The sequence below is a fragment of the Mesocricetus auratus genome, unplaced genomic scaffold (assembly GCF_017639785.1).
Source record: "Mesocricetus auratus isolate SY011 unplaced genomic scaffold, BCM_Maur_2.0 Super-Scaffold_100019, whole genome shotgun sequence".
NCBI lineage: Eukaryota > Metazoa > Chordata > Mammalia > Rodentia > Cricetidae > Mesocricetus > Mesocricetus auratus.
The window spans coordinates 9,634,314-9,660,783 of record NW_024429200.1 but is presented as its reverse complement, the minus strand read 5'-3'; the positions used below and the strand labels follow the sequence as shown (position 1 = coordinate 9,660,783).

The 26,470-nt window shown below is 43.4% G+C and overlaps 1 long non-coding RNA gene across 6 annotated transcripts; it reads right to left on the bottom strand.

The window, feature by feature from the left end:
• Window positions 1-1,245: 1,245 nt before the first annotated feature.
• Window positions 1,246-24,542, bottom strand: LOC110339352. Of its 6 annotated transcripts, none has more exons than XR_005869736.1 (8): window positions 24,428-24,542; window positions 22,298-22,421; window positions 22,053-22,137; window positions 19,052-19,545; window positions 18,684-18,946; window positions 18,353-18,458; window positions 2,957-3,067; window positions 1,246-1,897 (listed from the first exon to the last, which is right to left on the bottom strand). It is a non-coding gene; the product is annotated as an uncharacterized LOC110339352 (long non-coding RNA). The 6 variants fall into 6 exon arrangements; XR_005869738.1 differs by having other exon boundaries at window positions 1,246-1,527; XR_005869735.1 differs by having other exon boundaries at window positions 1,246-1,447.
• Between the last annotated feature and the right edge of the window lie 1,928 nt (window positions 24,543-26,470).

Below are 26,470 nucleotides of genomic sequence, written 5' to 3'. Positions count from 1 at the left end.
AAATAGAAAACCACAAATTCCTTCTTCGTTATTGATGTAAACACATTGGGCTTGTCTGTGTGATTATTGTAAGAGTCTCAAATGTGGATTTGCAGTATGTGTACTGACATCTTCATGAGCCGTTACCAAGTTCTTTGCAGATGGTCCTGATTCATGCTCTGCATCCTGTGTGGTTTGGAAGAGCTGTGAAGAGTGTAGACTGTGCCCCTTGGTGATTTTCTTTAAAGACCCCTGTGCACAGGTGGCAGGCCTGCCCCACGGCCACCATCATGGCCTTTTCCGTGACTGCACATTGTCAATAGAAAGCATGGTAGTGCAATGCACGGCGTCTGTCTAATATAGGGTCTGTCTAAGAGTAGCCCTGTGTCCTTCAGAAGGCCACACATTCTACTCTGGCAGCTGCCGTGTAGTTCTACAGCAAGCCTCAGGCCTGAGGTTGACAGAAACCAAGACTCTCCCACCCACACATAATTGCCTTCAGTGCTTGGGCTCTGGGAGGAGGCCTCAAGTCAGCTCCTTATCTTTGCCTCTGATTGGCAGGCCCGTGTGAGGCACACAGGTGGGGGGATATTTGGAGAGGGAGGCAGAAGAGGCCGTGGGCCCACTCCACACAAGTCTGCCTGTCACAGGCCCCAGAGGCGTGATAACATATCAGATACCTCCCCGTAACCTTGTCAGCCTGCTGCCAGCTCGCACAGTACAACAAGAAGGGAGGATGATGGGAAATTCCTCTCCTGGCAACAAGGAGTCTGTCATGGGGTCCCCGAGGAAGTAGTGCCTATTCTTGAGTCATATCTGCCAGCACCTGGAGTCAAAATTGCCCAAGAATGGGACTCCACCCATCCACCATTCTGTGTTTTGAGCTGCACCAGTCAATGTACTTCTATTACCTTAATTGCAGTGTTTATAATAATTCCGGTTGCTGAAAGATCTGGTATATGAAGGGAGATTCCCTTGTGGCAATGGCAGGAATGTCTGCCCCCTTGGGGACCAGACAGGCTGCTCATCTTTCAGCCTCTCTTCCCCTACCCAGCACAGCCCACTCCCTTCCTGGGAAGGTTTTCTTCCAACTCTGAGTGTATCTATAGCATGCAGATGACTGTCAGGCCCTGACTTTGTGTGGCTTGTGACTCACCCCTGAGACATCCCAGGTAAGGCCATTCAGAGTCTCATCATTCCTGTCACCTTCCTAAGTGCCTTAGATCTGAGGAACAAAAGACATGGACACGGGCGCAGCAAGACGTCCTTTATAAGTCAAGGGTGGGATACGACAGTGTCTGCCCGGCCGTCTGGTCAGCGCTGACAGGGTGGCAAGGCCACAAAAGAGAATCTGACAGGTCTTCCAGGGAGGGAAGAGCTGTCTCCAACTCCATTCCACTCTGCTCTGAACATAATTTCTTTTTTCCACCTTCATCCTTTTACTTCTCAGTGACTCCTGGACCGCTTCCTAAATACCAAGACGTACCAAAGCACAGGCAGGTGTGAGCCATAGGTCTTGAGTGGAGACGGACCAAGAAGGGGCATATTCTAAGACATTCAAAGTCAAAATAGTCAAGGTGATGGTTTTCATATAGTCTCTCCATTCAGGCTTTCCTGAGCCCGGTCAGCCAGGTCAGCCAAGTCAATTTGCAAACCACACTTATTCCCAAGGTGGACTGACCATCTGCAGAGCTCAGCACTCAGCAAGACAGAGCTGGACCTCTTTACCCAGGAGCTTTCAAATCTTTCTCAGACAGTTGCATTTACCTATTACCAACAGTGCTGTGGTGTAGCAAGCAGCCGTTCTCACCGTCACTTTGGCTTTTTTAAGCTACGAAGGAAAGCTTTCTCTCATCCTGCTAACACCATCCCTAAATCACAGTTGTTTAGGAACACCACGAAGTCAAGGGTTAACCATCTAGGAAAAAAAATCGTCTCAGAAAAATCATCCCGAAGTGCACAAATACCCAGGAGAAAGCAGGGGAGTAATTGCGGGTAGTTGGCTCCACAAATACCCTCTAAGCGTAATTGGAAAGCACTCCATGCTTGCAGCCATGCGCTGTAAACGCTAAGCACAGGCGGCGTCCAAAGAAATGAGCAGTTCCCCCACCTAGGCAAGGCTTCTGCTGGAAACCTTTGCAGATCTCCTCTAGGTGTGTGTGGCCCCGCCCTCTGCACTCTTGGAAAATGCGGTTTGCTTGGAGTCTGACTGGGAAGAGGAGGGGCCCTGATTTCATTCACAAGTCCAAACTCCTTTCTTTCCTTTTACTTTTCTTTCTCTTGCCCTTGCCCTGTGGAAAGGAAGTGCCTGTGCACCCTCTTCTTGTCTGTTTTTATTTCTTGTCTTCTGTTTAGCGCCGGTCTAGCCTAAAAGTCTCCATAAACATGTCTGAGTGTCGTTGGTTTTCCACAACATCATTTTTTTATGTCCACAATGGACTCTATCATGTGGTTATAGCATGACTTGATAATAATGAATACAAAACACTTTCTATGGGTCTGCCTTAGATGTATCATCTCGCTGTTTTTTTATTACGAAAACAGGTTGGGGAGCAACATTTTGCTCAAGGTCACAGGGAGAAGGTGGAAGGGTTAGACCTTACCTTTAGGCTGCAGAGTTTCCGAATCACTACTTTGACTGCTGCTGTCATTCATGTCCTTTCTAAGTTGGAAATGTTGCAGAGCCAGGAAGAGTATCTTAGGGCTACAGCTTTAGCACACCTCCATGTTGTTTTCAAGGATAGGGTACCAAGCAATCTGGAGGCACCATAGGCCCTCCCCTCCTTCCCGTGGGGGCCTTTCTGCCCACTCACATGACTGTATTTGCACCTAGAGGTAGCAGCTGTGTCCTCAAACACCAAGAACCCTTATTTCAAACATCATTAGTTTGTTCTTGGGTAAGAAACTGATGGCATTTGCAAATTTTATATTGCTAATGAGGCAAACTAACAATTTTTTCTTTGTTAACAAGTCTTACATTTTGGATTTCTTCATTGTTGATGTTTGAATTCATGCCCTTTGGACAGGAACATAGTTATGGCATCTGGGATGTTTCTCACTGTTGTATAATCTGGCTTCCATTCCCTTCCTGTTAGAAGAAGAAAGGGAGTTGAATGGATGGATAGATGGGGAATTGGATGAATGAATGAATGAATGAACTGATTCATTCCCTGAACTCTTCCTTAGGTGATTTTAACAAGGAGACAGATGTTATTGACTAGACAAGACTGGCTAACTGAATCTCCAATTTTGTTTATTCAGATGGGTCTATATCAAGGCTTTGATTTGGAAATTCTTTGTAATATGTTGGAGCTAACTTCATGTTCCTGAACTTGGAGGAATAACCATGCTAGCTCCATTTACCGGGTATCCACCAAGTGCACAATGTGTCTGTCCTCATCAGTCATGCCCTGCTCATAGCCTAGACTCATGCACGGTCCCCTCGTTCTACCATGGTATCAGATGAGGCTCTCAGGGAGGTCAGGGACTCATCACGTAGATAGTAAATGGAACAATAACATTGTCTGTGTCTTGCTATTCATCAAAGTAAATTATTGAGGAGTTGAACAATTCTATTTTTTTCTTCATTGACAATACAAATTTATCAAAATACTAGACAGCTAAACATTAGGAAGTTGTCATGGTGGATTTTATAGAAGGCAATTACTGGGATATTTAACTCCTAAGATATAATAGTTGCTTGCTTCTGGAATTCAGTGTATGTCTTTTGAGAACCCAAAGAAGTCCTTATTAGGCAGTCCACACTTAAGAGAAAATATCGGGACCCACTTCTCCAGGCAGCCAGGTTGCATGCCTCTCAACTGTTACCCGGAACCACTGGATCTGAACAAGCTTTTGATTGTTGTGAGCACATTAGGCATGATGTTTGCACAGAGCAGAAAGCAGGTGTGTGGAGAAGGGTCTTCTTGTTTACTCACCGAGGTGGAAGATAGAGGTTCTCAGTGGGCTGCTTAGGGAAGGAAGGACATTGTGAACAATTTGACATTGTATGTATCTGGGAGGTATATGCACATAAGTACAGGCCCCTGTGGGGCCGGAAGAGGACATCAGATCCCTGGGAGCCGGGGTCACAGGTGGTTCTGAGCTACCAAGTAAGTCCTGGCAACCAAACGCTGGTCCTCTGCAAGGGCAGCAAGTGCTCTCCACTGTCAAGTCATCCATCAGGCCCTCAATTTGAGAACTCTTTAGAAAAGGTGGGAGGCTTGCCAGTAGAGATTTCACAAGGTGGGGTAAAACTAGTTCTAAAGAAAGAGTTTGGAGGGGAACTTATTTACTCTTATGTACTAGATGGACCCTACAAGTACATGGTAGCACCCCAGAGGAGATTTTGTAAGCAGAGGTGGGGGCCTGACTTGCGGGTGCCTATGGCTTCAAGTGAGTATAGGCTAGATTGCCAAGCCTCTGCAATATGCCCACCAGTTCTAAGTGTTAGCTCCTCTTTCCAGCCCCACAGCTCATTTCAAGCCATTGAGAACACTGGCTATCTTTGGATGTCCCTATTTCTGATAAGGTTAATAGTCTATAAGCCTACCATGACAGTTCATTTTCTTCAAAGAAACAAAACAGGAAAACATTAGTCTAAGATCATTTAAATATACTGCCTTTTATTCAATCTACTGTGAATTCTGCAATCTAGAAAAAGTTGAAATGATGTAGGATTCCATGCCCACATATGTATATACCAAGGAATACTCTCCAACATGTGTACAAACAGTTATGTATGTATACAACCATAGTAAATTGTACTGGGAAAGTAGGAACAAATAACATGCTCAATAGAGGAAGAGATAAAGAAACTATGGTGAGCCATGTGATGGGTCACTACTAGACAAATGAATTAATTAAATTTGCATGTACTAATGTGAAGAGGGAAAAGATACATGATACTGAATGAAAATGTAACTTGCAGAATGCCTGATTCAGTATTACACTATTTATGTAAAACATAACTTAATAGCACTCTATTTATAGCTGTATATGTAATATAAAAACATCATTGGAAAAATGTACCCTAAATTGATGATAGTGATCATGCCTGAGAAGGCAGAAAAGAGGTTTTTACCTTGCATTAATTGTTCTATTTACTTTGTTTAACAAAATCAAGTACAGTTTACTTCTAGGTGCTAGGAGCATACAACTCATGTGCTTTTCAGCACTTCTTAGGCAATAGAAGGAGGAAAAAGACAATGGGAAGAGGAGGAAGAAGACAGGAAGGAAAGAGAGAGAGAGAGAGAGAGAGAGAGAGAGAGAAGAGAAAGAAAGAAAGAAAGAAAGAAAGAAAGAAAGAAAGAAAGAAAGAAAGAACGGCAGGACTGGAAAAGGACGGAATACATCTATGACCCTAATTATTCCCGGCAGAAGAATATGCACGGATACAACTCTCCTTGAAGTTGGCTCCACCACATACAAAGACATTCACATGGCAGGCCTTGAAGAGATATTTAATAAATTATTTTACAAGTTGTTATCATTAGATAATGAGAAGTATTTTCCTTTTTTGTGTGTATTACCTGCTAGGAAATGCGCCTCAATTTTGGTCTCAGTGGTAATTAACTCCTCTCAAGAGCCCGATAATCTCTGCCCAATCCTTTTGGAGGTCTGTTTTTAATTTTTTTAGAGAGAGAGAGAGAGAGAGAGAGAGAGAGAGAGAGAGAGAGAGAGAGAGAGAGAGAGAGAGAGAGAGAGAACCATAGCAACCCTCCTTTTAAATTCTAACTATTCTAAACTTGGACAGTAGGAGGGGAAATTGGCTTTGTCTTAATTAAGCATTGGGTCTTGGCAAGCATTTGCAACAACTGGTCTTTAAACGTCTTTGGTTGGCACCTGACAGCTTGTTCAGGTCTGGATGCTGGTAGACATCTTGGGAAGTCTGTGTTCTCTGGCTACAGGGACTTGCTATCCACTATGTGGTATTAATGTAGGTTGGCTGTAAGGCTAGTTGCTGTGTGCTGTCTGGCTTATTACATAGAGGTATAAACTCATAGTCAAGTCTCTCAGAAGACCCTGCTCCTAGTTCTGATTCCGTTATTTATCTGTTATGTCAGTGAACAAAATGCTCTTCATGGAAGGAAGATGGAGTTCGAGGGCTCACATACCTGGATCAGTGTCAGTTGCTATTGAGAGCTCTTACTGAGTGCTCAACCCAGTAAGCTATAATGAACAGAAGTTCATTTCTCATACTTTGGGAGGCTGGAAAGTCTAAAACTGAGGGGTGGCAGACAGTGAGATCTTTCTTGCTATGTCATCCCAAGAAGGAAAGGCAAAGCAAGGGTTAGAGGAACAGAGTGGCCAAACCTAGCCATCTATATGAAACCAACTCACACGATAATGGCATTGGTCCATCCACCAGGAGAGTACCAGCATGCTCGAGCCCCTGTGTCTTCTCAGGCCCTACCTCTCAGCATTGCACTGGAGTCAAGTTACCAACACGTGCCTTTGGGAACATATACAACCCATAGCAGCTGAAAGATGGGTAGCTGGGTACCACAATTGGTACCTGCAACAAGAGCAAATTATTCTTTTCAGCCTCTTCTCTGCATTTTCTAGTAGAGATCTCACGTCTCACAAAAAAAGATTTACATTCAAGCCAGGCATGGCTGCATGTGTCTATAACCCCAGCAAGGGAGGCCAAAGATAAGTAGATCCTGAGAGCTTGCTGGCCAACCAGTTTAGTGCTGAGCTTCCAGTTCCCTGAGATGCCCTATCTCAAGGGAGGGATGGTGGGAAGTGATAAAGCAGGAAGTCACACATGCTTCTTCTAAACTCTGTGTGCAAGCACATCCGATGTGTGCACACGCACACACAAAATAACATGCGTTCTCTGAGCTCATCCATTTTATACACTGTATCTGGTGACATTTGTAACAAAAGGAACGCTAATTTGTATTTTGCCTTTACTTTTGCTATGTCTACCATATAGCACTATGTAAGACTTATAAGACATGAACGAAACCTTTGAGAAGAAGGTAGAGAACTATTTTTAAAATAATATTTTTCCCCAATGGAAAAGCTGTTTTATTGGGAGTTGTACACAGAAAGTACATGTTAAAGTGAATCATCCCAATTTTTCCTTTTGTTTCTAAGCCCCACAAATTTGATGATTAGAATGGAAGAAGGCGAGGCTGCATTTAGGAGACAAAGTCAAGTCTTACTGCAGAGCTCAGCTCATGGTCACTACATTGCCAAGGCCTCTGTGACTGGCAACCTGACCTCCATTGCCTGGGGGAGTTTGTCTTGACTGCTGCTCTATCCTGGTCGCTGGGGACAAGAGCTAAGAAACACAAAGATGTGGCCTTCATCTCAAGCCACCAATAGTGTCGTCCCACTGCTCTGACCCCAGACACCACTGGCCCCAGCTTCCGGGTGTTCAATTTCCTGTTTTCAGTATGTAAAACCAAGGCAGACCCCACCGTCTTACTGACTGTAATGGGCCTGCCACTGATGAGTCCGGCTGCAGTGCTCTGTTTCACTGCTCAGTAATGCAGTAACTGCCCACAGTTCAGGCATTTACCTAACGGTGAGACTAAACGGGAGGAACCGGAAGGGGGTTCAGAACAGACATATCAGCTGTCAGGTGGAATACCAATACCACCACCTCAGAGCAAAGCACAATTGCACTACAACCTAGAGGCCATGTGCCAGGCAGTACTTCAAGTCTGAAAGCCTAGAAACAAAGAGAACATAGGCACGTGAGCAGCCTGGGAGAGTCTAGAAATCAGCTGGCTGGCTGGACAAAGCTGTATACACTCCCATATATATATATGTATATACATATATATAATATATATATATATTATACTTAATCTGACTAGCTATTTTTCTCTCTCTGCAATACTGGGGACCAAGTCCAGGACCTCAAGCATGCTAAGCAAGCTCTCTCCCACTGAGCTACATCTCTGGCCCTCCATGAATTTTAAAATGAGGCCAGATGCTTTTGTGCACTCACCCCCCTTTCTATGCGCTACTTCAGGCCTGCAACACGATTCCCATTTCCTCCACAAAGATCTGAGAGTCCAGCAGTCGGGGCGCTCCAGTGACGCCGTCGGTTAAAGCAGTCCTTTGGTGGCATTGGCAGTGAGGAACAAGCATAGAGTGGGTTCAGATAGAACGAAGGAGAATCTGGCTTGCCTCAGAAGGACAAAACTGGGTGGGGGTGGGGCAAAAGCCAAATTTACATTGAAAAACCAGAATTACATTGAAAAACCAGAATTACTCTGCTAAAAAAATCAAATTATAAAATCCATCACTGTCATTATTATAACAACGTAAAAGGCGTTTCAAACAAAGTTTGGCTTGGATGATGCTGATGAAATTTCAGAGGGTTTGCTGTTTAGGAATATATAAGTATACATATGTACTTTTACAGCAATAGCTTCCGGAAGAATCAAGACTTCTTTGAAGTCCTTGTAGACATGTCCCTTTCCATTCCAGCTGCTTCTATGCTACAAACACCAGGAATCTCAAGAGCTGCTATGGTTCAGTTACCTCCAACCTGGCCTCCTTTTTAAGCCTGTCCCCAAGGGTGGAAATGTGGCAGATCTGTCTTGGACTTGATGGTTTTTCATTAAGTCACTTCTGGTTATAAACTGTGCCAGGTCTTCCATTCAATCCCATCAGCCTTTTCCAAATAATATTTTTATCATTCCAAGCCATGCGTTTTTGTCATAGTCATCCTTCCTCCTCAAATTTCTCCCATATCTGCTCGCACCTTCCTGCCCATCCAACTTTTAAAAATACTCTTGAAAACCCATAAAATCCAGTTTGTGTTGCCCAAATAATCTTGAGTGTGGCACCAATCCCTGGAATATGGGTTTTTCTCTCACTCTCCAAGCAGCTACCAAATGACAATAACTTTTCTGCTAGGGGTGGGACTTTGCCCACTTCCTCCTTATATGGCTTGGATTTTGCCTGGATTGATTTTATAGAGTCTTGTACATGCTGTCTTAGCTGCTACGAGTTTATATGTGCATTCTCCCCTGTTGCATCTAAAAAACACTGTTTCCTTGTAGTTACTCACAGCCTCTGGCTCTTACAGTCTTACGTCTTCTTCCACAATGATGCCTGAGCCTTGGGGAAAGGACTGTGATATAGATGTCCCATTTAGAGCTGAGAATTCCATAGTCCCTTATTCTCTGCACATTGACAAGTCCTGAGTCTCTGATAATCGCCATCTACTACAATAAGAAGCTTCTCTGATGAGGGGTGAGTATATCTATGGGTATACAGTAAGTCATTAGGAAGAGTTTTCCCATTTAGGAATATGTCCATTTAGCAGAACAATAGTAGCACTTTCTCTGCTAGGACCTGTGACCTAGCTAACAGCATGTTCTTCATCCCCCAATAATGGTTCCAAGTACCTTGTGGAGCAGGCCTTAAATCAAATCAGGGAGTATTAAGTGACCCCATAGCTTTCATGTCACTATTGCATAGGTGGGTGTATCATAGGCCACTCATTCTTGGAGCTTGTCCAGTTCAAAGCTGGGTAAGACTGGTGATTACTTTTCTCCTCTGGTTGCATGCACAGCATAGTTCCAGCACTATGAAAGCTAGCCAGGAAGGGAGAAGCTTTGAGGTAAGTGTGAGTTTTATTTCTCCATGTTCTATTACTCAAGTATGTGGTATCTTCAGCAATAGGGTCTTACCCTACAGTGCCAGGATTGGGTTACACATTTTGGGATTGTGTTTGAGAACTATTTTTTAATGTGAGGCATTATTATGATTAAGGGTCCCTTTTTAATTTATGCTTATGAACTCTTGGACCTGAAGAACCATTGCTCAGATATACTACCCAACAATGGTGTATCTGCCACTGTCTTCTGGAAATACTGAATTAGCTATCCCCGTCCTTTGGCTCAAGTTCCTGGATGCCTTTATCCTCCATTCACTCCTTCTGTGTCAGCTACATCTTTTACTGGTCCTAGCATTCTGGGATGGCTATGGTTTCTTCAAGAAGATGTCACCTGTGCTGGCTAGTTTTATGTCAGCTTGACATAAGCTAAAGTCACCGGAGAGGAGGGAGTTTCAACTGAGAAATGCCTCCGTAACATCAGGCTGTAGGCAAGCTTGTAGGTCATTTTCTAAGCTAGTGATTGATGTGATAGGGCTTGGCCATTGTGGATGGGGCCAACCCTTGGATGGGTGGTCCTGGGTTCTGTAAGAAAGCAGTCTGAGCAAGCCATGGGGAGTAAGCCAGTAAGCAGCACCCCTCCATGGCCTCTGCCTCCAGGTTCCTATTTTTTTTTGAGCGCCTATCCTTATTTCCTTCAATAATAAATAGTGATGTGGATGAGTAAGGCAAAAAACCATTTTCTCCCCCAAGTTGCATTGGTCATGGTGTTTTGATACAACAATAGAAATCCTAGCTGCGACACCATCTGTTGAACTTTGAGGAGAGCCAGGATACACTCTACCCAGACTTAATGACATTCTGCTAGTTGGTAAGGGCATCTCCACAAATGGATGTTGAATATATGGGATATCCCAAAGCCTTTTGTTTCATGACTATGTGTTGAGAGAAACCCACATTCCCTATCTAAATTAGGATTTTTCTCCCAGAGAAACCTATACATCCATTCAATGCATTCCTATACACCAAAGTCTCCAGATTCCATTCAAGGCTGACCAGTCCCAGGACTTTCTGGCAGCAACATGCCTGAGAATAATACTTTATGAGTGAGTAGTGATCTATTAACATCATCTTGCCCAAATGACAAGCAAATATCCCTGTCTCTCATACAACATTAATCACTTCTCTCATTGATATGACAAAGTATCTGGCAAAAAAACAACTTAGGGAAGAAACAGTTTGCTTTGTTTTATGGTGTTAAGGGATACAGTTCATTACATTGAGGAAAGAACAACAGATTCTAGGTGGCTGGCCACATTACATCTGCAGACAGGAAGCAGAGAAAGATGAATTCTGGTAACTCAGCTCACTTTCCCCTTTTATTCAGCCCAGAGTCCCAGACCATGTGTTATGTTTGCTTTCTATTGCTGTGATAAACATCATGATCAAAGCAATTTGGGAATTAAAAGATTTATTTCGTCTTATATCTCATAGTCGTTAATGAAAGAAACTCAGGGTAGGAAGTCAAGGAACCTAGAGGCAGGAACCAAAGCAGAGACCTTGGAGGAGTGATATTTATTAACTGGCTTTTTATACAACCCAGCACCACCTGCCCAGTTAACCCAATCTAGAGACTTGCTCATAGACATGCCCAGACATCTGTCTCCTAGGTAATATTGGATCTTGTCAAGCTTGCAATCAATATAATAAATACAATGCCTTAAGGCTCAGGAAACAAACCATCGCATATGCACACATGCTACTACCTCTGTTACAATGCACATCAACCAGTTCCCACCTAAATGTAAAATCTGACAGGTCTGCTTAACAGGTAAATATGTGCAGTAACTATGTTGAGGGGCATCTGTAGTAGTTCACGTTCAGGGGCATCTGTCTGGTCCCGCCAGCCAGTCCCGTCCGTGCTTGGAAGGAGGCATGTGGATTGAGGAAAGAAACAAGCAAGAGACAAGAGATAGAGTTGGGACGGCACCTAGTGAATACTAGGATCAGCCCCAAGTTTATTACTCAAAGCTCTTATATACCCTAATCAAAAGGGGGCAGGGGCAAAAGACAAGGAACAAACAGATGTTAATACCCCCTCAACACCCAAAATATCAAGTAGCCATACCCTAAACCAAATATCCTATTGTCTAGGTAAGATATCTACTAGCTGCTCTTTAGGCCAGATATTCTGCTGTCAAGGCAAAACACAAAATATCTATACCTTAGGCTAAACATTCTGTGGTTTTACTTTGAAGGCTCGAACTCTCTGACCTTATGTCAAGACGGAATGGAGCCACTTCTGTAGACCCCGACAAATATAAGACATGGTTCCCCTGGGACCAAATGCAGATGTATTTATGGATAATGGGAAAGAATCATGTTACAAAGAGAAATGGAAAAAGTTGGGGGATAAAGGCTTTTAGGGTGTCTAGTTTCTAAATTTTGGGGTGGGCCCTAGTGAGGAGACACTATAAATAGAGCCAAAGGATTGCTGTATTATGATAGTGCTATGTGGGAAGGAATCTCTGTGGTTAAACACTTAGTTTTATTTCTCCATTGGTATTGGCTGCCCATGTCTAAGGTCCTGCCCTCTGCAGGGTGATTTGAGAATGAGGACCACTCTCATCTTGCTATGCTTTGGAACGTGGGCCATTCATCACCCTACAGAAAGAAATAAGGGGAACAGAGAACTCAAAGCCCCTCCCTTTGATCTGGCCCATAACTTGCTCTCACTGCATCATCTGTGGCCCTATGACCAGAACAATTCATGTGCTCCAGTTTAGTAGCGTTTCAATGGACAGTTTTCCTATGTTCCCAGGACTATGTCTGTCACTGAATTAGTTCCACAAGGGACACAGACAGTGTTACCTTAGGATTCAAAAGATGCACAGGACTTTTTTGCACTTCTATAAGAACCTGGCATCTCTGTAAGGTTAAGGGGGATACAGCTTCACTGGGCATCTAAATGGTCTTGAAGCTTCCAGAACACAACAAAATGTCCCCCTACATCTTCCAGAACACACCAACAGCAGTAGTTGTGCCAAAGGACCACCCCCAAGATGTTTATCATAAAGGAACAACCTCAATAAGGAAAGATTCATTCTTCAGTTTTATAGCAAGGATATAATTAAGTCTTGTCTAAAGCCTGTGTTTCTGCCTAACTTATTGACTGTGTACCTACTTTGATATGAGTAACTTGGACTTTGTCTCTATTCCCTTCTACTCAGGCCTTGGGAGGAATCTTGACTCAAATATGACGCTAGCTTGAGAAGTCCCAGAAGGATACTGACAGAGGATTTAAGAACGACTTTCCAGTGTTACCCAAAGCCTAGAAGCATCCACTAAGGAGCTTAGGACCCTCTGCCTCTCTACTGAACAAGACAGAAAGGTCCTCTCCAAGGTTACAGATAAATAATGTATAGTATCCTTGCATTCATCGGGTAGCTCCAAGAGATTCTGGGGTACCTGGGTTGTCCCCTGGCTTGTGATATTTCCCCAAATATCACAAGTTATGGGTTGGAGCTCTAGGCAAGAGAGGCTTTTGAGCTGTGGCTCTGAACCTTCCTAATGCTGTGACCCTTTAATATAGTTCCTCCTTTTGTGGTGACCCCCAACCATAAAAGTATTTCATTGCTACTTTATAACTGTTATTTTGCTACTGCGATGACTTGCAATGTAACTATCTGTGTTTTCTGATGGTCTTAGGCCACTCCTATTCAAGGGTCCTTTGACCCTTCTCCCTAAAAGGGTCGTGACCCACAGGTTGAGAAACATTGGTCTCCTTTTCCTTCGAGTGCCACATCATAATTTTGTTCTGCTTGTTGTAAATATTTAGTGAAGACTTGAGCCTCAGCTTAGAGTCAGGAAGACACAGTCTTGATAGACTGCAGCTATGTGACCCTAGTCCACGGTATCATCTCTTAGATGTCCACATCCTCTGCTGGAACGGAAATGAAGGCTTACTGACTTCACGTAGGTGTGAGAACTAAATGGCTTAAACACATGGGAGCACTTACCATGCTAAGTGCCAAGTCATCACCTTCCTTCTGTTTCAAATTTAAGTGTTCATACATATATGCATAAATCATAAATGTGTAATAACTCAATATACTCTGAGAAGACAGCACTCAGTTTAAGACAGAATATTTCTAGCATCCTAGAGGCCCCAGGAGATCCTGCTGGACGTCACATCCAACCCCTCCCACAAGAGAAGCCTTATCTACAAACACCATAGACTCTCATATAAATGGAGTCAGAACTCGACTGTGTCTCGCTTTTTACTTTTCCACTCGGCCTTGTGTTTGTAAGGCCTGTAGCATCTTGTGCTGTTAATTCTCTGTCTCATGTTTTGAGCCCACACTATATATTTTTCCCTATAATAAAAGAAAGCTGAGGGTCTAGGATGATTAAGATGGGCTCTGCTGCTGCCATCGTCTGTCTAAGCTTTTAACAAAATGAGAACTGTAAATCTTCAGAGGACCATGGCTAGAGTGCCCAAGTGACCACACACTTGCTGAACTAATGTCCTTGCTGATGAGATCTTCAGATGCTGTGGTTTAGATCTGTCCCCAAAGTTTAACAAAGTTGTCCCCAGTGCACCCAGGTTGAGGGTAGGACTTTTCAGAGGTGACTATGTCATGAGGCCTATGCCCACAGGAATGGATTACATCTTTGTCTCAGGAGGTGATTGTCTATCATGGAAGTGGGCTCCCGGGAAAAGGTGAATTTAGTCGCCACCACCCCCTGCTTCTTTCGGGTGCTTGTGGGCATGCGTACTTGCTCCCTACCCCTCTGCCTTCCACCATGGGGTGCGACAGATACTCATTTAAAGATATGACTTGGACTTAACAGCCTCCAGAATATAAGAAACAAATCCTTGTTCTTTATACATTACCTAATCTCAGGTACTCCATTATAGTAGCACAAAGTGAACTAAATAGCAGGGTGCCCAGACCCCGAGGACACCACCTCCGCTCCCTGCTCTTGGTGACTGCTTATTCCAGAAGAAAACTGCCTGAAGGGGACTGCTTCAAAGCTGTGCCTCTCTTCATAGCAAGACAGAGAGGGTTCTTCTCCAAAAGCCACGGGATAAATAATAGATAAAACCACTGCATTTGAATAGCACAACTCTAGGGATCTCAGAATATTTTACTGGGGCATTAAAGGAAGTTCTCTTCTCCATATCTGATGGAGGGGAGCAGGGTGCAAGACACACCTCAGCTCAATGCCACCCTGTCTGCAGAAACCCAACAAAAGTGAGACCCGGGGTGCCCCGGGGTGCTTTGTTTCATACTTGAAAGTTTAAACAAAAGCAAAGACTGAGTGGGAACCTGTTCGATTTTCATTGGCTTTGTATCTTGCATTTCATTCTAACTCTGCTGCATAGTCAAAGGAAAAACAGACTGCAGCTTCCATAGTTCTAGGAACCAATGACTCGGCCCTGTTGCATTTGGAATCTCCCAGGGCTGTCCGTCTGTAGCTACATGTGGATGTTAGTGCAGTTATGATACTGATTTTTAAGATTATAATGTGACAAAGGCCATGCTTTTAGAGACAGATGTCCTTTAAATAACATCGTCCCTCTTTTGTTCTGCTTGTCTTCTATGTTAAACCCTTAAGAAAACTGGTTATTTACAAAGGAAAAACCTATTCTTTTGTGGTTTGGATGAGAAATAGCTCCTATAGACTCATATATACAAACACTTAGATCTATGCTTGTAGCTCTGTTTTGTTGTGGAACCTTCATTGCTGGAGGAAGCAGTTCTGGTTGAGAGCTGGATCCCATTTCCCATCCTGTCTGCTTCCTCACTGTAGATACAATGAGACCAGTTACCTCACATTCCTGCCAGCGCTTTTCTCTTCATGATGGCCACCATCCCTTTTCAAACAAGACAAACCCTTTCTTTTTCAAATTGCTCCTTGTCGGTCAGACATTTGCAGCAGTAAGAAAATTAACTAAGACACACACACACACACACACACACACACACCTTCCTTGTGCTCCCTTCAAATGGCCTGTTCTTTTGCTAAACAACTTTTTGGTAAAGGTCTTTGATGAGTCATATTTCTCCTTTAGTAATTCCCATCCATTATCCTTAGTTCTAGAGCCACCTAGATCTGCTCCAACCCACTGTGCAGACCCTTAGCTTTCAAGACAGCAATGTGATATCCCAGCTTACTGTCTGCATTCCTTCTTTGCTAGGATTGAATCCTTTCTTCTCAAAGTTGCACATTCCTAGTATATAAAATATTTACTATGGAAAGTAATTATTTTTAGCTTTACTTTGATTGCTGTGTTAATGTTATTCTTGATGTTTAATGTCCTGTATTGAAGCATGCTATTAATCACAAAAAAATCATAGGATTGAAGTTTTAGCAGTGCTTACAACAGACTAGTGGATTAAAAAAAATCATATGATTGTAGTGTGATAACATGTCTATCTTGCATATTTTATCATAATTCCATAGAATCAGAGTTCAATATAAAGCAGATGTCTTAAGAGAAAATTTGATATGAATTTATGATCTTAGAAAATGAAATTTTGACTTTTTAATATGTTTCAGAAAGCAGAAACCATGAAGAAAATGTCTGATAAATTCAATGATATTTATGTATTATACATATGAAAATATCATCAACAAGTAAAGAAGTAAAGGATGAATTAAAAAGCATTTTTGTAATATATGTACCAGAGAATAAATAAACTAACCATACAAAGAGCTCTTAAAATTAATTTTTAAATAAAAGATGAATCATTCTAATTGAAAAGGCAAGGAAATAAACAGGCAGTTTTGGAAGAAATTTAATATCAGATATATGTGAAAACATTGTGTTCCTTAAGTAATGGAAGATATTCTCATTAAAACAAAATAATGTTATTCATCAATAAAACTTTTAAAGGTGCAAAAATCCTCTCTTAACTGTAGGCAGAGTTATCAGGCTATGGATATGAGCATGTACGCTCCAAGTCTGATGCATTGAGGCAGAGACTGGTATAGATTTTTTGGGTAATATTGAAAACAATGACTCAAGAACTTAAAAAGGAGTACATGCCATTTAATCCAGCAATTCCATTCTGAGTAATTCTACATAAGTAAATAACTATTATTAGTTGTGTGGATACACACACACACACATATATATATCCACATAATCACTAAAGTGTTACTTCAACACACATGCACACAAAAAACCCTTTGCAAAATATAGCTAAGTAAAACAGGGCAATATATCTGCATATCATTTATATTTACTTAAAGCATCACAATAATATAACATAATAAAATATATGTAATAGATATATTAAAAGATGAATTATATTGAAGTGAAAAGATGAACTAATGCACCCTTATTACTACAAGTGAAATGAATTGTCCTATGCAATTCCTGAAGGGGGTGCTCCTGACTCTGGAGACTATATATACATCAATATCCTTGCTGTTTTATTTCCAGCACTGTTGCTGCACATGAACCTACTGATATTTTAATTAGCATCTCCCCTACCTGCCCACCCCCAGCAGTCAGCATCCTGCTCCTCGAGCCATGGCTGGTGGGACTTCAGGTTATTCTAGCAACTGCTCTGCTGCTACTGCCAAATGTAGTTTTTAACTAAGTCTCTATTGTTCTGTGTACCAATAGAGACTTACGAGACAGATGTTGGGGTGAAAACCTGCTAGCTCAGAGAGGCCAAAAAGCAACCAGATAATCTTGCTTTTTGGCCAGAGACCCAGCAAGAGAGTATCTTTCCACTTGTCCCAAAGCAAAAGAGACCATGAATCTCCAACTCCCTCCCCACTCCTTCCTGTGCATCTCTCTATCTGTCTTCCTAGCTCCTTTATACTCTCTATGGCTAATTTCTGTCAGCTAGTCACTGGCTCCTCCCTCTGATCCAAGGTTGATTTTGTTAGCACAGTCTTGGGTTTAACAATGCAGTAAACATCCCACAACACATCCTGAAAATATTTTTTTGTTGAGGGATAATCTAGAGCCTTATTTTAATAAAATAGTCAACACGTTGGAAGCTGTATTGTACTTTAAAATGATATTATTAAAAGTGTAGATTATAATAAGTTATAAAAACATTCTATGTGGTGGTTCCTTTTAAGTAGACCTAGAACAGCCCATTGTAAGATGTCAAGTTTTCTAGATATCACAAAATCCCATGTATGTTGTATTATGGAAATATGACTCTTGGTGACTGAGTGCAAATGCTGACATTGTTACTGCTGCTTACTGTGGCGAGCAAGGGATTTCTGTGTTAGTATCCAAGAGTCTTGTACCTTCTGCTGCCATCCATGAAATTGTGGCAGTCTGCCTTGTTCCTTGAACTAAGATAGAATATTATACCATTCTTGATTATTGATAACCACCTCCTCGTTATTAAAAACAAAATTAAATTGACTGTTTAAAAACAAGATACCAGATTACTAGTCCCTTACACCTTTGCAACCCCTCCTTCCCACTGCTCTCTGTGACCAAGTTCCATTTATTCCAGTTCAGGCTCATACCTTCAGTCTTCCTCTATAGTTGCTATAGTGTGAAATTTTACCCTTTTCAAAACTCAAGTTAAAATTTAGCTGCCACTATAATGGGGTAAGGGGTAGAAATATGGGAAGTGATTGGACCATATGGGCTTGTTTCCTCATTGATGAGATTACTGCCTTTCTGTCTTCCATGATGGAATGAGGTGGAAAGAAGGTCCTCACTGGGTGGTAGAGCCTTCATCGTAGATTTCTTAGAATCTAGACTTATGAGGAAATCAGTATCTATTCTTAATAGCTTACCCGGTCTTCAGCATTTTGTGATAGCAGCTGAAGTAGATCGCAGTCTAGTGTGGTCTCATATGGGCCATCCAATATGTCATCTTGGAAAACGTTGTCGTCTCTTTCCCTATAGTTCATGTAAGAAGGGATAAGCTGAGTCTTTCAATGCCCAATAACAATGACTTTAAAAATCTAAGCAGTCAAGGGAGGTAGATGCTAGAAGAGGATGTGTTGAGGGTGACAGCTGGTTATTGAGACCACGTTTGTTCTGACGTAGTGGCCAGGATGGACACAAGCTAAGAAGACCAGGGGCTTGGGTGTATATTCAACCCAGGGAAATATACCCAAATACCTGTCCCATGGGTAGTTACTTCATCTCCTGATTCTTCGTCTCTGTTCTTCATTCAGTAGCTGGAGTTTTGATTACTGGACTCTAAGTTGTAACTAAGCAGAGAGCAGTGTTAGGCTCAGGCCCCGGAGAGAGACTAAGTCTCAGCTCGTGTTTAAAGCAGACTGGGATTTAGGCAGGGCTACTGCCTCTCACACTTCACTTCCATGACATTAATCTGTGGCCTGCTGCTGTGAAAGGACAGGGACAGGAACAGACACCGAACGCTGTGGAGAAGATGAGGAAGGAAAAAATATGAGGAGGAAGAGTGACGAGATTATCCAAGATCTGGGCCTGACTCCCTCCATAAAGACAGACAAGGGCTTACTCACATTAAAAATGTTTTGACACCCAGAAACTAAGATGTGGTGCCATCCAGAGTGTCTAGTAATGGATCTTTTTTTTAAGAGACAGACGACACGGTTGTTGGAGGGAGAACAAAGGAAGAGTTGCTGTAGGTTCTGGGAGGGAGAAGAACAGACAAGGCCGTTGCTCTGCTGATGACTGGCTCAGGCTTTCTCCCTGTGGTGTCTGAGGGAGCTGAGGACAGGAACCACCTGTGTAGCACACGCAGCAGGGATGATAGCAGCGACTGAGCCGGGAGCATGGCTTCCAAAGGCTTCTTGCTCTAAGTGTGTCTTGGTTTCAGCCTGTAAAGGTTTCTGAGGGTCAGGTCACGAGTGGCAGAAGGCCATGGTATTTTCCAGCTGAGAAAATCAGGATGAAAACTGAATACTTGTAGTGGCAAAAAGGGTTTTTTTGTTTGTTTGTTTGTTTTGAGGCTCAGAAAATCCCCACGGGCCACAGGACCAGGTTTTCTAGAGACCTGGTGATCAAAAGGAGAAAAGTTGGCTTTTGGTTTTCTTTTCAGAGATTCTGCAAATCTAGGTCCTAAATATTTCATATCCATCAGGAGCTCTTTGTTGTAATGGCAAGAGAGCCAACACATGTAGACTTCTCCCCTTCGTCATTATCCTTCATTAGGATCACGTTACTCACAACAATGTACAGAAAGCCTTTCTTGCCCCTCCCCCATACCCTTCTAACAAAGAACATAAAGAAACCTCAGCAGAACAGAGGACAGACAAAAGGGATTCCTTCCTCCCACTGACTTTATTTTCTCATTTTGTCTTTCAGCTGCCTGACTGGGCTCCATTCACAATCCAGATCCCGTGCAAAGTTTCTTGTCATGGATGTCTTTCACTGTTTAACCAGCAGGATCATACCATGTTTGGGACAGCCAGTATTGTTGTTTGAGTATGAAATGTCCCACATAGGCACACATATTTGGACACTTGATCCTTAGTTGGTGGTGTTTGGGAAGATTACAGAACACATTTGGCCTGGAGGCTTCCAGGGGGAAGTATATCATTGGGGCAGGCCTTTTGAGGTTTTATAGCTTGACAACACTTGCTTCTGATTTCTGTGTGTAAAGACCATGCAATCAGCCAGTTTTCTGTACCCTCTGCCATGTTCTCCCTACCACAATGGACTCTGAATCTATGGAACCACAGCCCAAAGTCTTTCTCCCTTGAGATGTTTTTGTCTGGGCATTTTGTGATAGTAACAGAAAAGAAACTAACGTAGCCAGGCTGTTTTAAGCCATGGTTGAATTGACGAAAGCCTGAATCAATGAAGCCTGGTTACAGGCTCCTCTCAGCCCACTCAACTCTCTACCATGGGACCTGAGCTAAGAGAGCACATGAATTTTCTAGTTGCGGGGTATTTGTTAGCATTTAGGCATCTGTACTGGCCTGCCCTTGGGGTTCTGACGCGATATGCCCTCAGCTGTAGCCACTAAGCGCACCAACTGTGCACATTCACTATGTTCCCTTTTAAAAGGACCCTGCCAACCTCCCATTTTCTCTCTTTCTTTCTCTCTCTCCCTCTCTTTGTCTGTTTCCTCTCTCTTTCTCTCCCCCTTTCCTCTTTTGCCCCTCTTTCCTTTCTCCTCTCTTCTGCTGCTCCTGTCTCTGGAGGCCGATCTCCACACTTCCCCTTTTTATGATCCCTTTCCCTAATTAAAAAAACAAAAACAAAAACAAACAAAAAAACCTCTGCTTGAACCCTGTCACATGGCATCTTTCTCTTGAGTGCCACTTTTTAAAAATTACAACAGTATTTGCGTGGGAAAATCATGAAAACCTAGGAGTTGAGGTAACCATGCTGAACAAGGGTCTATCTTTGGCAGTCTCTTAAACTTTGAGTCTATTGAAAGCTCTTCTCTCAGTCCCTGAGACATAAGCTTCTTTAGTGTTCTTTCTCTCTGTGCTGTTGTTATATCATATAGTGCCTTTTGAATCTATTTATCTCCCTCTCCAAACTTCTCCCGTTACCCCCTTTTTACCCTCTCAGCCTTTCATACCCATCTTTGGGGATTCTTTTTCCCTTCTTTCCCATCAAGTCCAGTTAGTGTTGCCTGGCATTCTTGTGAGTCAGGCCAGCCTTTTGTGTGGCCATCCTACCAGAGGAACACACCTCATTAAAGAAAGTTGATTCTCTCGGGTCGAACAACTTCCAAGTGGAATTACCTGCTCAGCTAGAGCAGGGTTTTTTGTCTCCACCTTTCATCCTCTATACTGGGAAGCTCACAAATGCTGTGAGCTCATCTGGGTGCCTTTCCCGTTGCATCTGGAAAAGCACCATTTTGTTGATGTTACAGAACACCTCTGGCTCTTTTATAAAAAGACTTGTTGGCCTTCTTTTGATTGTTGTTTGTTTGTTTTAAAGACAGGTGTATTTTTATTTAATGTGTAATGGTGTTTTGTCTGCAAGTATGTATGTGTACCACAAGGATATAGTGCCTCCAGAGGCCAGAAGGAGGTGTTGGATACTCTGGAATTCAATACTCATTAGCCATCATGTGTGTGCTGGACTTTGCACCCAGATCCTCTGAAAGAATAATCAGTGCTGTTAAACACTGGGCCACCTCTTCAGCCATACCTCTGGTTCCTACACTCTTTCCATCACCTCTTCCATGAAGATCCCTGAGCCTAGCAGGAAGAATGTTTTCTAAATGTCCAACTGAGGGTTGAACACTGGATGTAGACCAGTTAGAGGGTCTGTGTGTTCATTTCCATCTACTGCAGGGAGAAACTTCTCTGATAAAAGCTGAGAGGTTACATTCTTCTCTTTTTCTTTTTGCCCTGTCTTTTCCTTACATATGAACAGCTGGCTGCTTGCCCCCACTAGAGAGCAAACGTGTTTAATGCATACTCTGTCCTGCACACATACACATACCATCACCACCACCACCAATTGACCCAGCATCTGGTAGACACTCAATAAATCAATAAATGTTGGTTGAAATAATCTGAACACATGTGAACTAACCTTGCCTCTTCCTTTGCTTCTTCTAGTTGGGCTGCGATACTCCCAGGGCCTGTTGGCATTTGTCAGTCCTGGGCACATCTGTAGTCTGGAAGAAGCACAAGCATTTGAAACAACCTGAAGTCACTTTCTAGTTATTGTTCTCATGAAAAAAGATAGGCCTGTCTTACTTTGTCTATTTGAGCATGGTAAGGTAGAGGTCTAGTTAAAGCCAAGCAGCTCCTGGGAGCTTTATAGGTAGAGCCTACCTTTGCTCTGGGTGAGAGAGGGCTATGGTTTTGTTTTTGCAGATCAGTGCTTCCAACATGAGCAAAGTGGTGTGCTGGATGGTGAGGAGTCCTTGGGGAGTTGTGCTGGTCTGGTTTTACATCCCTATGACAAAGTACGACACAATCAACTTCACAGGGACATGGGGAAGACTCATTTAGGCTCAAGGACTATTTAGTCCACAAATGTTAGCTTTGCCAATTCTTGTCCCATGGGTGAAGTAGGTAGGATATCTTGATGGCAGGAGCATGTGGCAGAGGCTACTCTGCTTTTGGAGGGCAGGAAGAGTCCAGAAAGAAACGGAAGCCACATGGGACAAGATACAGGTTTCCTGGTGACTATTTCCTCCATGTAGGCCCTGCTTCCTAAGGTTCACAGAAACTCCCCAAAACATGCCACCATCTGGGGATGCTAATGGCCTTACCCTGAAACTCACTTTCCACATCTGTGCAGAGGACAGAATACAGCACATTTTTTTCAGTATGCTTGTGAAGGTCAAATTAAACAATGGACATAGAGATCTTCCCTTGGTATTTTACCAGCTACATGGTAGGTTCCAGAACCACCAGACCCTACAATTACCTCTTTTATAAATCTGCACTGCGTCTACTTTAAAAGTCTTTTAAAGTGATGAGACCACATGCACACATTACACAATCATGCAAAGTACAGAAAAGTATGAAGGAAGAGAATAGTCATCCAAAAAGAGTATCGCCATAACCTGGAGGCACCCTCTATGCACACTCTGGGCTGTTTTTAAAACACCTAGGGCTCCTGACCGCTCTTGAGATTGCATGTTTAAGTTCAGCCACTGAGTCTCCTGTGTTCAGAAATCATTTCAATGTGTGTGTGTTGAGTTGTGTGGGCATCTACCAGGATGGAGGGGGAGAAAACTATCATCCTCTATTGTTTTCACCTCTACCAGCCAGGGCGACCAAGAGCTTCCAAAGCATGGTGACAGTTCACTTTTAAATAGAAATGAACACAGCTACCCTTGCTCTGAGCCCAGAGTCAGGCCACCAAGTCCCTCAGCTTCCCCTCCCATGCTCCCCCACTGGCTGCCTTCCCTTATTTCTTATCGCTGGAAAGTTCTCTGACTGAAATTACCAACCCTGTTGCTTAGCAGATCATCTGCTCCAGCCTGTTCCCCTCCTGTCCCCAGGAACTGGGGGCCGTGTGTTCCTTTGGCCCATATGCTGATGAGAGTCTTCCCACTCAACCTGCCATCAGCCCAGGCACCAGTCAGAGCCACCTGCTCAGTGTCTGCTTGCCCCCTCCTGACTTCTAGAGGAAGCTGGAGGGGAGGAGAGAGAAGAAGGGATGATTCCTTAGACAAAGGGACTCCAGGGTTTTCCACAGACAGCTTCCCACGGGCCCTTATGTGGTTCTTACCCCGGCTTTTAATTGATCTCTGCTTGGAGGATGCTTTAGGGAGCAAAGAACAGGAGGGATGGAGCTAGGGAAGGCAGGACATAGCCCCAGGGAGAGTCAGAACTGGCACATTCCACCTAGCTCATTAGCCTTGGCTGAATAGGCAGGTGTTGCTGAAGGCTGGGCTGGGGATGAGGTCTCAGGGTGGGACCTCAATACGACCTGGCTTCTCTCTTGAGTTATGGGTCTTAGCCCCACACCCTCTTCTCTTGGATTCTGTATAAATCTTTACCTAGTTCAATCAATTTGCAATGGTTATTATTTTAATGTGCATGTGCGTGTGTGTGTGTGTGTGTGTGTGTGTGTGTGTGATGTCTTTCTTCACATATGTCTGAGTTATTTCCTAAATTGGGTGTGAGGAAGCCATGCTTCTGAAGAAGAGTCTGAAAATGTCTCCTATGGCCCATGCAAGACTACCTTTGCTGAAATTGAAAAAGTTAATCTCTGAAAACTCCAAAGAAGTGAAGAGCCTTTGAGGTAGGAAGGAACAAATATTCCATTTTCTGCTTGCTGAATTCAATGCTAGGGAGAGTGTCAGAGAGCTCCTCCAATTAGTTTTGGAGTAGAGGGAAGATATTGAAGTTCCAGAATAAACTTATGGATAAAGAACCTATATAAGCTAGCAAGGAAGAGTTCAGAGTGCTGGGGGCTTTGTCCAGCACATGGTGAATGTCACCAACCTTAATAGTCACCACACTTGGGCACTGGGTAGTGTGGAACAGGCATGAAGCAAACACAGCTTTAACAGTTCTAGGTGGTAACTGAAAAGGAACTTCGGGTATGGATTGGATTACCTTTGGGCCATCTTCCCTTGGCAGCTACCATGGCAACAAGAACTAAGCAGCAAGCAAGCATTGTGACAAGGACCTAATGGACAGTCGTTAACCCATTGTCAGAAGGCCAATGCTCAAGAGCATGTCTGATTGGCTAGCTGTGAACTACACAGCAGAAACACACACTCTGTGCATCTGTGTGTGTGTGTTTGTGTGTGTGTGTGTTTGTGTGTGTTTTATAGCTGCTCCTTCAGCTAGAGCAAGCCCACAGGGCTTTAGGGAAAAAAGGAACTCACGGGTGCATCACAGCCTTTTACTGATTTGACACTTGAGTTTAACAGGGTTTTGCTTACTTGAAGTGTTTGAAGGGTTCTGAGACCCTGAGACGCAAGACACGAGACAGGGGACTTGGCTTCTGAATGTTATGGACACAATCAAATGTGGACATAGTCACATTTCTGTGCAAAAGAATCAGGCACACTATTTTTCTAACCTGTCTTTACAACTCCAAAAATGATATGAACAGCACGCTCCCACTTCGTTTATAAGCCTTACAGCGTTTAAACCTTGATGTGCCTGAACACATTCTACTACATTGTTGGGCTACAGTCTAGTGAACAACCCCCCCCCACTGTTAGCCCCTGAGACTGGCGAGACCACTTTTGCAATTGAATGCCAGCCGCAATGCTACTAAATCACAGCAGTGAAAAGGGTAAACCTTTGGTAAGTCTAAATAAACAGTAACTTTCACAATGCAAGTGTACCAAAATGAAGAGGAAACCCAAATGCTGGATTCCTAGAAAGCACTGTGGAAGGTGGGAGCTGGGTGGGGAACCCAAGGATGGAAATCTTGTTTAACTTCTGAGGATGTAAAGTCTAATGGTAGCCACCAAGAACAGAGAGACTGAATGCATTCCTTTTGAAATAGCAGTAGGTACTGATGTTGAGTAGTCAAGATGAGGGCCAAGGGTGTGGGCTGTGTGTTTAGGAGGGGAGGCGGTCAGGCTGAAGTGATCTCAAAGGAGATTCTGGCTAAGGAGTATCTGCTTTTGGCAAACAGTACACTTGTGGCTCATAGCATGCAGCTCGCTTGAGAAACAGAAATATGAATTTGAGGACTTCGTTAACAAAATGAGGATGGGGGCAAATGCTGCAGAAAACTCAGTATCGAGATGGCTCATCATTTCTTCTACACAGGTGAAGCCAGGAGCTCTCTGAGCTCTACCTAGTCTCCTGTGAATAAATGGTCCTGCTGTGAGCCGGGTGCTAAGTTATAGGTGGTCTCAACAGGGATACTGCTTGCTCATCAGGAAAACTGCGGATGATTGACAGTAACAAACAAAAGGATGTTTATGTCCAGAGAATGAAGATCCTCACATTGTGTCAGCTGGTCTGGGACACAGTGGGGACCAGAGTCCAAATAGGACTCTTTCTAGACAGCCCCCAGTGAGAGGAGGCCTGGTGTTAGTGTGCTGGCTATGGTCGATGTTGGCTTTCTGACGTGTGTGTGTGTGTGTGTGTGTGTGTGTGTGTGTGTGTGTGTGTGTGTGTGTGGTGTTATGAGAGTGGGAGGGGCTAGTTTCTCTCCTTTTCCCCCTTCTCCATCCTCTGTCAACCCATTTACACCTTTGCAACCCAGATGGTAAAGACTGCTTCTGTCGGATGTGGGATTTAACACCTGGTTCCCAGGACTTGTGGCCTGAAAGGGGTGTGGTACATATGTGACAGGGACAGTTGGAGAGGCTCCAGAGCATCTGCCTGGGGACTCTGTGGACAAACGTCTGTAGATTTCCCCCCTGGAGTCTAAGGTGGGGCATCATACCATCTTGAGAGCTGAAAACCACTCACTCACTGGGGACAAAGCTGCTGGCAGAGGACTAGAGAAAGATATTTTCAAAACAGCAGTAACAAAAGTTTCAAGGACCACAGAGGCCTCTGGGCATCTCATTA